Source organism: Odocoileus virginianus, chromosome 31 (genome assembly GCF_023699985.2).
Source record: "Odocoileus virginianus isolate 20LAN1187 ecotype Illinois chromosome 31, Ovbor_1.2, whole genome shotgun sequence".
NCBI lineage: Eukaryota > Metazoa > Chordata > Mammalia > Artiodactyla > Cervidae > Odocoileus > Odocoileus virginianus.
The window spans coordinates 21165841-21176123 of record NC_069704.1 but is presented as its reverse complement, the minus strand read 5'-3'; the positions used below and the strand labels follow the sequence as shown (position 1 = coordinate 21176123).

General features: G+C 40.9%; 1 protein-coding gene across 1 annotated transcript in view; it reads left to right on the top strand.

Annotated features, from left to right (window-relative positions):
• The first annotated feature begins 4243 nt into the window (after positions 1-4243).
• The window catches only part of MSANTD3 (Myb/SANT DNA binding domain containing 3), a 31077-nt gene continuing 25037 nt past the window's right edge, over positions 4244-10283 (top strand). Inside the window, exons 1-2 of the mRNA XM_020899655.2 lie at positions 4244-4340; positions 4426-4493. The gene's annotated coding sequence lies outside the window, so the exon portion shown is untranslated. The remainder of the gene's footprint in view (positions 4341-4425; positions 4494-10283) is intronic.

Genomic DNA, 10283 nt, shown 5'->3' with positions numbered 1-10283 from the left:
GCCTCAACGAAGTCACTTGAGCACTCTAGGGATAATTCCATATTATACATTTTCTTATATGCTAAATGATAGGATTGAACTGAGCTCAGAGCATCAGGCTACAATATTAAAGTACAGTAATGATTAATATCCTGAGTCATTCAAAAAAGCTAATTTCTATTCTCTGTATTTAGTTTCATAAGGCAGACAGGTATGTAAAACACGATTTGTAATAAGAAGCTATTTTGACATGTTGAATGCCTCCTCTGTTCCAACTAATAGGCACATATGCTAGGTAATATACTTTCATTGTCTTATTTAACTTTCACTTTAATCGATTAATTACTTTTATAACTTGTATTGGATCAAGAAAAAATGTTTTAAAATAATATATATATATATATATATATTTCATCATCATGGTAATGTAGCATTATTGCAGACAACTGAGGAAAAAAATAGAAAAATCATAAAGAAAAAATAACCCTATCACTCTGAAAGGAGTTATTACCATTTTGACAACACATATGTTGACTCTTTTATACACACACGTTTGTTTTAGTTTATTTTCTTTGGTTTTATAAAACTGAGATCAAATTCAGTATATTCCTTTGTATCCTGTTTCTATTTCTCAAAAATACATTTTTCAGTAACCAATAGCAATCCATTTTGTAAATACAATAGATTAGATAATCCCTTATTTTTGGCAAGAAGAAGGGTTTTGACACCAATAATGTAAATTTTAGTTATCTGAAAAATCCCCAGGGGCAATGTCTCTATCAGGGTCCGCAGGGGAAACAGGACACATTTGGAGACAATATTTTGAGGAGCGTTTAACACAAGATCTGTTTACAAAAGAGTGGGCAGAGATTAAAGAAGCCACGAGTAATAATGGAGTATGTGACCACATTGCTGATGGTACCTATGGGCCTGAAGTGGGGACAGGAGGAAGGAGGGGCAATTATAGGAACCTGGAATTCAAGAAAGTTGGCAGAAACTCCTGCCTGACAGAAGCTTAGTAAGTACTTGGTTGAGGGAGCAGCTAGTCTTCAGGGACCCGAAAGGAGGAAGCAGGGGAATAAAAGTCAAGACACCCTACCTGATTCTGAGCTCTTGCCTATGCACCCCACTCACACTGTTCTCCCAGTCAGAAGCCATGGGGCCAAGGAGACTTTGGTGTGGTCTGCACAGGTTGGCTCCCCTGGGTATAATGCATAGCAAAGAAAAGCAAAGAGTACATCCACAAGAGCAAATGGAATTCCAGGCACATACACTTTCTTGCTTCCTTGCCAGAATTTATCTCTGTGACGACCTGCGCTGGGAATCTGAGAAATTTTCTCTTGAGAAGTGATGTTGAATCTGAGATCTAAAGGATGTGCAGTTGTTTAGAATGTGATGAGTTCAAAGAAGACATTCTAATGGTCCAAGTGAAAAGATGCTCAACACCACTAAGCATCAGGGAAATGAAAATCAAAACCACAGTGAGATATCACCTCACACAGGTTCTGTTCAGTTCAGTTCAGTCACTCAGCTGTGTCCGACTCTTTGCAACCCCATGAATCGCAGCACGCCAGGCCTCCTTGTCCATCACCGACTCCAGGAGTTTACTCAAACTCATGTCCAAGGAGTTGGTGATGCCATCCAGTCATCTCATCCTCTGTTGTCCCCTTCTCCTCCTGCCCCCATCCCTCCCAGCATCAAGGTCTTTTCCAATGAGTCAGTTCTTCGCATCAGGTGGCCAAAGTATTGGAGTTTCAGCTTCAGCATCAGTCCTTCCAATGAACACCCAGGACTGATCTCCTTTAGGATGGACTGGTTGGATCTCCTTGCAGTCCAAGGGACTCTCAAGAGTCTTCTCCAACACCACAGTTCAAAAGCATCAATTCTTCGGCACTCAGCTTTCTTTAGAGTCCAAATCTCACATCCTTACGTGACCACTGGAAAAATCATAGCCTTGACTAGACAGACCTTTGTTGTCAAGTAATGTCTCTGCTTTTTAATATGCTATCTAGGTTGGTCATAACTTTTTCCAAGGAGTAAGCATCTTTTAATTTCATGGCTGCAATCACCATCTGCAGTGATTTTGGAGCCCATAAAAATAAAGTCTGTCACTGTTTCCACTGTTTCCCATCACACAGGTTAAGATGGCTATAATAAAAAAGACAAGAGATAACAAACGGTGGTGTGAATGTGGAAGCATGTTGATTATAGCTAATAATATGGTATTATATACTTGAAAATTATGAAACAGTACATCACAAGCATTCTTACCTGAAAAAAAGAGTTGTGTGAGGTGATGAATGTATTAATTATCTTCACCTTGGTAATTATTCTAATCATTTTATAAATAGATCAAATCTCATTTTACCCTTTAAGTATATACAACTATATTGTCAATTTTTCCTCAGTAATATTGGGAAAAGTGTGACTAATAAGTAATGTTGCAAGTAAGGAAAAGAACATTCTAAGCAGAGAGAATAGGAAGTGCAAAGTCCCCTGAGGTGAGAGCACATTGAAAGAACTGAAAGAAGGCAGTGTGTGAAATAGACAAAGGAGAGAATAGAATCAGAGTGAGCACAGATTTTGGCAGGGCATTGTAAGTCCCGCTAAGGATTTTGGTTTTTATCCTTAAAGCAAAGGTAAGTCATTGATAGGTATTAGGCATCCAATGACAGATTAGATTTTATTTCTCAAGAAAATTACTCTGGGGAGAATGGATTAACAGGAAGGGAAAAATGAAATGGATGTGGTTATACCAGAGATTCAGATGAATGCTTAAATTAAGGTACTGGACAGATATGGTGAGACAAAGAGAAGTTTGAGAAATTTTAGGGATGTGAAACTGACAAGACTTACTGATATATATATATATATATATATATATATATAGCAGTTTGGAGGTGATGGCAGTGTCAAGGAGTGTACTAGATCACTTGATTGTAAGATGGAATTAGGAGAAAAGCTTTTTGGAACTGGGAAGTTACAAAATTATTAATAATAATTAATCAAAAAGTGAAAAAGGAGGAGAAGGGCTGACTGTTTTTTAGTGAATTAAAGACTGTAGACTCCGGAAATAAAGGAAGATGCTTCAGAAGCTGAACACTGAAAGCAGAAACCATTTCTAAAATTTAGCATTTGTTAAACAATTATTAGAGGAAGGTGGAAGGGGGGAAAGGTAAACCTGAGAGGGAGGGCAGAGGAATGACGTGAGACAGACCTTGAGAAAAGAAGAACTTATGCAAAAATAACACAGTTTGTTCCAGATTCAAGAAATGACTCAACTTTGGAGAAAACAGGAATGCAGTAAAATAGTTATCATAAAAATACAAATAAGCAAGCAAACAAAAGTATATTCATTATTTATTTCGTTTCCTCCTAGTAAACAGCGCAGCCTCCTGTTTCCACCTCTTTATTTCTTTTATTCCACTCTCCGCCCCTCTCTTGAAACATCGTGAGCTCCCTGAGAGAGGGCCCACATTTCTCATGTATTTTGAACACTGGTTCTATCATTATCTAGCCCCTTTGGACCACAGTGAGGATTAACCAGCATGAGGATTAATCGTCTGCCTTCTACAGACCCATCCTTAGCTGTTTTTTCCTCTTTTGAGTGCCCCCTTTCCTCATCTGTATCATGCTGCAGCGTTCTAACCCCGCTAGAGCGTAAGCTTCTAGAAAGCAGAATTGACAGGACCCTGACAAAAGGGCGGATGGGGTAAGTACAAGCGACTGGGAGAAGAGAAGAGTATGGAACAAGTCTAGCGACAAGCGGGGTCTATTTCTCAGGTAGGTGCAGATCTGAACCCTTGACTTGGGCCTGCTTTTCCTCCTGCAGTACGGAGTTCTCCTGTGTTGGGGGTTGAGGGGTGAGGCTCAAGGAACCCCGCTCCCGCACGTTCTCAAGTATCTATTCAAGCTTGGGAGCCCTGTGGGCACATTCTTCATGCTAAGTAGATACCCGCACTCAGTAGCCACTAATACATATTTCTGGAATAAATAGATGGGTGGATGAAATACTTGTGCAATGAAAACTTCTTGGGGCAACTCCCGAGGGAGTAGAATCCTTATAATACCCGCCATTCATTCCGCAAGTCCTGGGCTCGCCTGTCTCCGCCAGTTACATGAAGTCCCGCCCACCTCTGTGCGCGGCCCCGCTCGGCGCGCTCCCTCTGCTCGGGTCCGTAGCTCTCGGGGACGCGCGGAGCTCTGGGCACTTTCCGGGCCACAGTGCGCTTGCGCAGAAGGTGCAACGGTCCGGGGAGGGGTGGAGCCTGAGGAGCTTAGACTGAGGTGATAAGGAAAATACGGAAAAGATCCGGATGGAGGTCAGGTCTGGCTCCTCCGGGAGAGAGGAGATGGGCCAGGTTAGTGGGTGTTTGCAGGGTACACAAAGACAGTTTGTTGGTCAATTTACATTTTTACTGATTTTGCCTTTTTTTTTCAATTAAGCTCGGTGTTCAAGAGCTGATGCTTTGGAGGTCCCAGTGTTCTGACACCTCGTGCCTACGTGGCTTTGGGTAAGTTACCTGCCCGAGCTTCTGTCTGCCTCTGTAAAGTGGACCTGGTAATAGTTGTGGGCTTCACAGGATTTTTGTGAAGATGACATCAGACAGTGTGTGTAAAGTACTTGGCACAATGTCAGAAACGCCCAATAAGTGGTAAGTGCTTTACTATCATCAATGTTAGTATCATTAAGTATCATCCTAATGTGTTTTTTTGTGTGCCAGAATCTTCTGTATGCAGTTTTTATGCTGGTAATCTTTGGAAAATATCAGAGAACCGTAGAAGTAAAAGGAAATTAGAGATTGGAAAATACTCTGCTTTTAGAAAGAAAAAAGTAGATCTTGAAAAATGGACTCTAATAATCTTGAATTTTACTGAGCACCAATACAAACCCAGGATGGATCGTATCAAAGGTAGTTTGTGAGGAGAATTTCCTGGCAGTGCGGTGGTTACGATGCCACGCTTTCACTGCTGAGGCTGTAGGTTTGATTCCTTATGGGGGAACTAAGATCCCACAAGCCAAGCAGTACTGCCTAAAAAAAAAAAAGTAGTTTGTGAGCCTTTAGAAAAGGAACTGGTACTCACTATGAAGCAGTCTGCACTCTCTAAGAACAAATAAATCAAGCCAGATTAACTTTTTTGAATGAAGAGTAAACTGATAGCTCAGTGGAAAAACTTTCTTTCCTTTTGTCGTTTACCTCAGCCTGAGATGCTGCCCCATATTAAGAGCCTTTCTTGTCAGAGTCTCTTTCATTTCTGACATAAATCTTACAGAAATAATTTTTTTTTTAGCTAAATGGGTAATATGTGAATACCTTTATGATGTAAAAATTTCAAAAACTAAAAATGAAGGGAAGTCCCCTTCTGAATTCTTTTTTCACCTCCACTCATCAATTTAGTGTGCATTTTGCTCTGATACTTAAAAATCGATCTATACACTGATTTGTAGCAGTTAGGACTTTATTCTGTCAACTGAATAACCAGCAAAAGAAAGCAGATTTTTAGTCGCATTTGAAAGGAAACCCAAGGGCAGGTAGTGTAGAGCCAGCAGACTCTGTCTTGGTTTCACCATCCACACGTTTGTCCTTATGGTCACAAGGAGATTGCTGCTTCTCTAAAACTGAGTCCATATATTGGACAGGAAAGGACAAAAGCTATCTTGTGAAGTTTTATATTTTAATTCAGGAAAGGAAGCCGACTGGAACATCTGCCTACAACTCATTGGCCAGACTGTATCACGTGACCCTTCTATCAACAAGGGAGTCTGGAGCCCTTGGTGGTCACAGGGTTACAACTCCATGCTTCCACTATAGGGAGCAAGGGGTTCCATCCCTGGTGGGGAAACTAAGATCCCTGAATGCTGAGTGGCCAAAAAAGAAAAAAAAGTAAGACAAGGGAATCTAGGGAAATATTAATAATTACTTTTTAAGCATCTAAAATATAGGCTCCTGAGAGTCCTTTGGACAGCAAGGAGATCAAATCAGTCAGTCCTAAAGGAAATCAACCCTGAATATTCATTGGAAGGACTGATGCTGAAGCTCCAACACTTTGGCCATCTGATGCAAACAGCCAACTCATTGGAAAAGACACTCATGCTGGGAAAGATTGGGGGCAGGAGGAGAAGGGGATGACAGAGGATGAGATGATTGGACATCATCACCAACTCACTGGATTTGAGTTTGAGCAAACTCTGGATATAGTGAAAGGCAGGGAAACCTGATGTGCTGCAGTCCAAGGGGTTGCAAAGAGTCGGACACAACTTAGCGATTGAACAACAACAAAGTATAGAACAACATAGTAAAAGTGAGGGGTGAATATCTTTGGGCTAAACAAGTTTTCAGTGCCTGCTTCAGAAATATAGAGGTTGGTTTTGCTTTTCTGAAAATAAACTCACACTATATATTTTTGTCAACTTGCTAGTTTTCCTTGGCAGTATGAACGAATTAATACTTTCCAAGGTGGCCTGTATGAAATTTCCTTGGCTCCTTTAGCTGCTGCATAAACCCTTTTTTCATTATTCTAAGGCATACTCTTTCATTCATATGTTATTATCTCTAAAATTGGTATGCATCTTATACTTGCCATCATCTAGGCAGTAGTAGTGATATAATTGTCATTGCCTGCTGGATATGCTTCAAAGCTTGCAGAATGGATGTTAGCAGCCTGGAATATTAATGATTCTGACTCTACATATGACTCAGAAGGTTCCGACTCCAAGAAGAAGGTTTATATATGTTTTAATCAATTTATTTGATGAATACTTTTATTTTAATGTATGCATGAGGGTGACATGGAATTAAAAATTCATGTGGCTTTTTGAATAAATAGAAAATAAAAATTATAAGTGTTAAGAAAACTTTTTTGTCATAGTTTAATTAGGAGCACTTTTTTCTATTTTAATGATACATAAAATAATGGTGTTTATCATTCATGATGTCCTGAAGTCAGTGAAATATGATTTTCTACACTGTGGCTATTCCACAGTTTAATCATTTTTGTATCAATAGATGTTAAGTTTTCACTTTTTTTACAGTAGTGCTTCAGTAAACTCTTTTTCATTCCTCCTTTTCCATATGTGCAAATAGTATTTCTCCTCATTCCTAGAAACACATTTTTAAAAATTCTAAAGCTGCTGGCCCCTCCAATCTGTTGTTGTTCAGGTGCTCAATCATGTCCAACTATTCATGACCCCACAGACTGCAGCACACTAGGCTTTCCTTCCTTCACTATATCCCACAGTTTACTCAAACTGATGTCCATTGAGTCAGCAATGCCACCCAACCATCTCATCCTCTGTTGCCCTCTTCTCTTTATACCCTCAGTCTTTCCCAGCATCAGGGTCTTCTCCAATGAGTTGGCTCTTTACATCAGGTGACCAAAGTATGGGAGCTTCAGCTTCAGCATCAGTCCTTCCAGTGAATATTCTGGGTTGATTTCCTTTAGGATTGACTGTTGTGATCTCCTTGTTGTCCAAGGGACTCTCGAGAGTCTTCTCCAGCACCACAGTTCGAAAGCGTTAATTCTTCAGTGCTCAGCCTTCTTTGTGGTCCAGTTCTCACATCTGTACATGACTCCAGGGAAAACCATAGCTTTGACTAAATGGACATTTGTCAGTAAAGTGATGTCTCTGGTTTCTCATACGTTGTCTAGGTTTGTCATAGCTTTTCTTCCAAGCATCAAGCATCTTTTAATTTCATGGTTGCAGTCATCATCCGCAGTGATTTTGGAGCCCCAGAAAATAAAGTCTGCCACTGTTTCCACTTTTCCCCATCTATTGGCTATGAAGTGATGGGACTGGATGCCATGATCTTTGTTTTTTGAATGTTGAGTTTTAAGCCACTCTGCTCCTTCACCTTCACCAAGAGGCTCTTTAGTTCCTCTTTGCTTTCTGCCGTTAGGGTGGTGTCATCTGATTATCTGAGGTTGTTGATATTTCACCTGGCAATCTGGATTTCAGTTTGTGATTCATTCATCCGGGCATGTCACATGATGTACTCTGCATATAAGTTAAATAAGCAAGATGACAATATACAGCCTTTGACATACTCCTTGCCCAATTTTGAACCAGTCTGTTGTCCCATGTCCAGTTCTAACTGTGTGCTTCTTGACTGGTATACACGTTTCTCAGGAGGCAGGCAGGTAAAGTGAGCTGATGTTTCCATCTCTTGAAGAATTCTTCACAGTTTGTTGTGAACCACACAGTCGAAGGCTTTCCTGTAGTCAATGAAGCAGATGTTTTTCTGGAATTCTCTAGCTTTTTCTATGATCCAACTGATGTTGGATCTCTAGTTCCTCTGCCTTTTCTAAATCCAACTTGTACATCTGGAAGCTCTTGGTTTGAACATTCTTTAGCCTTGTCTTTCTTTGGGACTTGAATGAAAACTGACCTTTTCCAGTCCTGTGGCCACTGCTGAGTTTTCCAAATTTGTTGGCATATTGAGTGGAGCACTTTAACAGCATCATCTTTTAGGATTTGAAATAGTTCAGCTGGAATTCCATCACCTGCACTAGTTTTGTTTGTAGTAATGCTTCTTAAGGCCCACTTGACTTCACATTCCAGGATGTCTGGTTCTACTTGAGTGACCACACCATTGTGGTTATCCAGGTTATTAAGACCTTTTTTGGTCTAGTTCTGTGTATCCTTGCTACCTCTTCTTAATCTGTTCTGCTGCAGAGTACATCATGTGACATGCCTGGCTGGATGAATCACAAACTGAAATCCAGATTGCCAGGTGAAATATCAACAACCTCAGATAATCAGATGACACCACCCTAATGGCAGAAAGCAAAGAGGAACTAAAGAGCCTCTTGGTGAAGGTGAAGGAGCAGAGTGGCTTAAAACTCAACATTCAAAAAACAAAGATCATGGCATCCAGTCCCATCACTTCATAGCCAATAGATGGGGAAAAGTGGAAACAGTGGCAGACTTTATTTTCTGGGGCTCCAAAATCACTGCGGATGATGACTGCAACCATGAAATTAAAAGATGCTTGCTGCTTGGAAGAAAAGCTATGACAAACCTAGACAACGTATGAGAAACCAGAGACATCACTTTACTGACAAATGTCCATTTAGTCAAAGCTATGGTTTTCCCTGGAGTCATGTACAGATGTGAGAACTGGACCACAAAGAAGGCTGAGCACTGAAGAATTAACGCTTTCGAACTGTGGTGCTGGAGAAGACTCTCGAGAGTCCCTTGGACAACAAGGAGATCACAACAGTCAATCCTAAAGGAAATCAACCCAGAATATTCACTGGAAGGACTGATGCTGAAGCTGAAGCTCCCATACTTTGGTCACTTGATGTAAAGAGCCAACTCATTGGAAAAGACCGTGATGTTGGGAAAGACTGAGGGTATAAAGAGAAGGGGGCAACAGAGGATGAGATGGTTGGATGGCATTGCTGGCTCAATGGACATCAGTTTGAGCAAACTGTGGGAGATAGTGAAGGACATCGAAGCCTGGCATGCTGCAACCCATGGGGTCTCAAAGAACTGGACACAACTTTGTGACTCATCAATGACAAAAGTTTCCAGGGAAGTCTCAATTTAAAAAATCTTGGTACATTATTGTCATTCAGTTCAGTTGCTCAGTTGTGTCCGACTCTTTGCGACCCCATGAACCACAGCACGCCAGGCCTCCCTGTCCATCACCAACTCCCGGAGTCTACCCAAACCCATGTCCATTGTGTCGGTGATGCCATCCAACCATCTCATCCTCTGTCGTCCCCTTCTCCTTTTGCCTATTGTCATTAGCTATCAACATACTTCGGAAGTTCTGAGATTTCAGTCTGAACTATACTGTACTGCCTTGAGTTCCAGTGAGGCAGATGTCACATAGTTTGTTTCCAGATAGCATCTCCCTGGGGGTGGTCATAGTTTTTAAGTTCTCTCGACAATTTCAGATCTACTTGGACACCTGACAGATTATTGTTAAAATAATGAACAGGGAGCAGTATACCTCTACATTATAGTAAGGGTCTTTACTTTTATTAGTGCTTCTGACCCCTAGAAGTGTTTGGGTGTTTCTTTGCAGTCAGAAGACCTGGCTCAGCCTCTCACTTTCTGAGCATGGTGACTCTGTGGGTCATGGGAGCTAGGAGGGTGGGGATAGCCTCACATATATCCAAGGAATTAAAATAGCAAGTGTTGGTGAGGTAATGGCAAATTTGGAACCCTCATACATTGCATATATTGCTGGTGGGAACGTAATATCATTCATTTAGCCACTGTGGGAAATTTTTTTGGCAGTTCCTCATAGAGTTAAACAGAATTACCATATGACCCAGCAATCCCACTCCCAGGT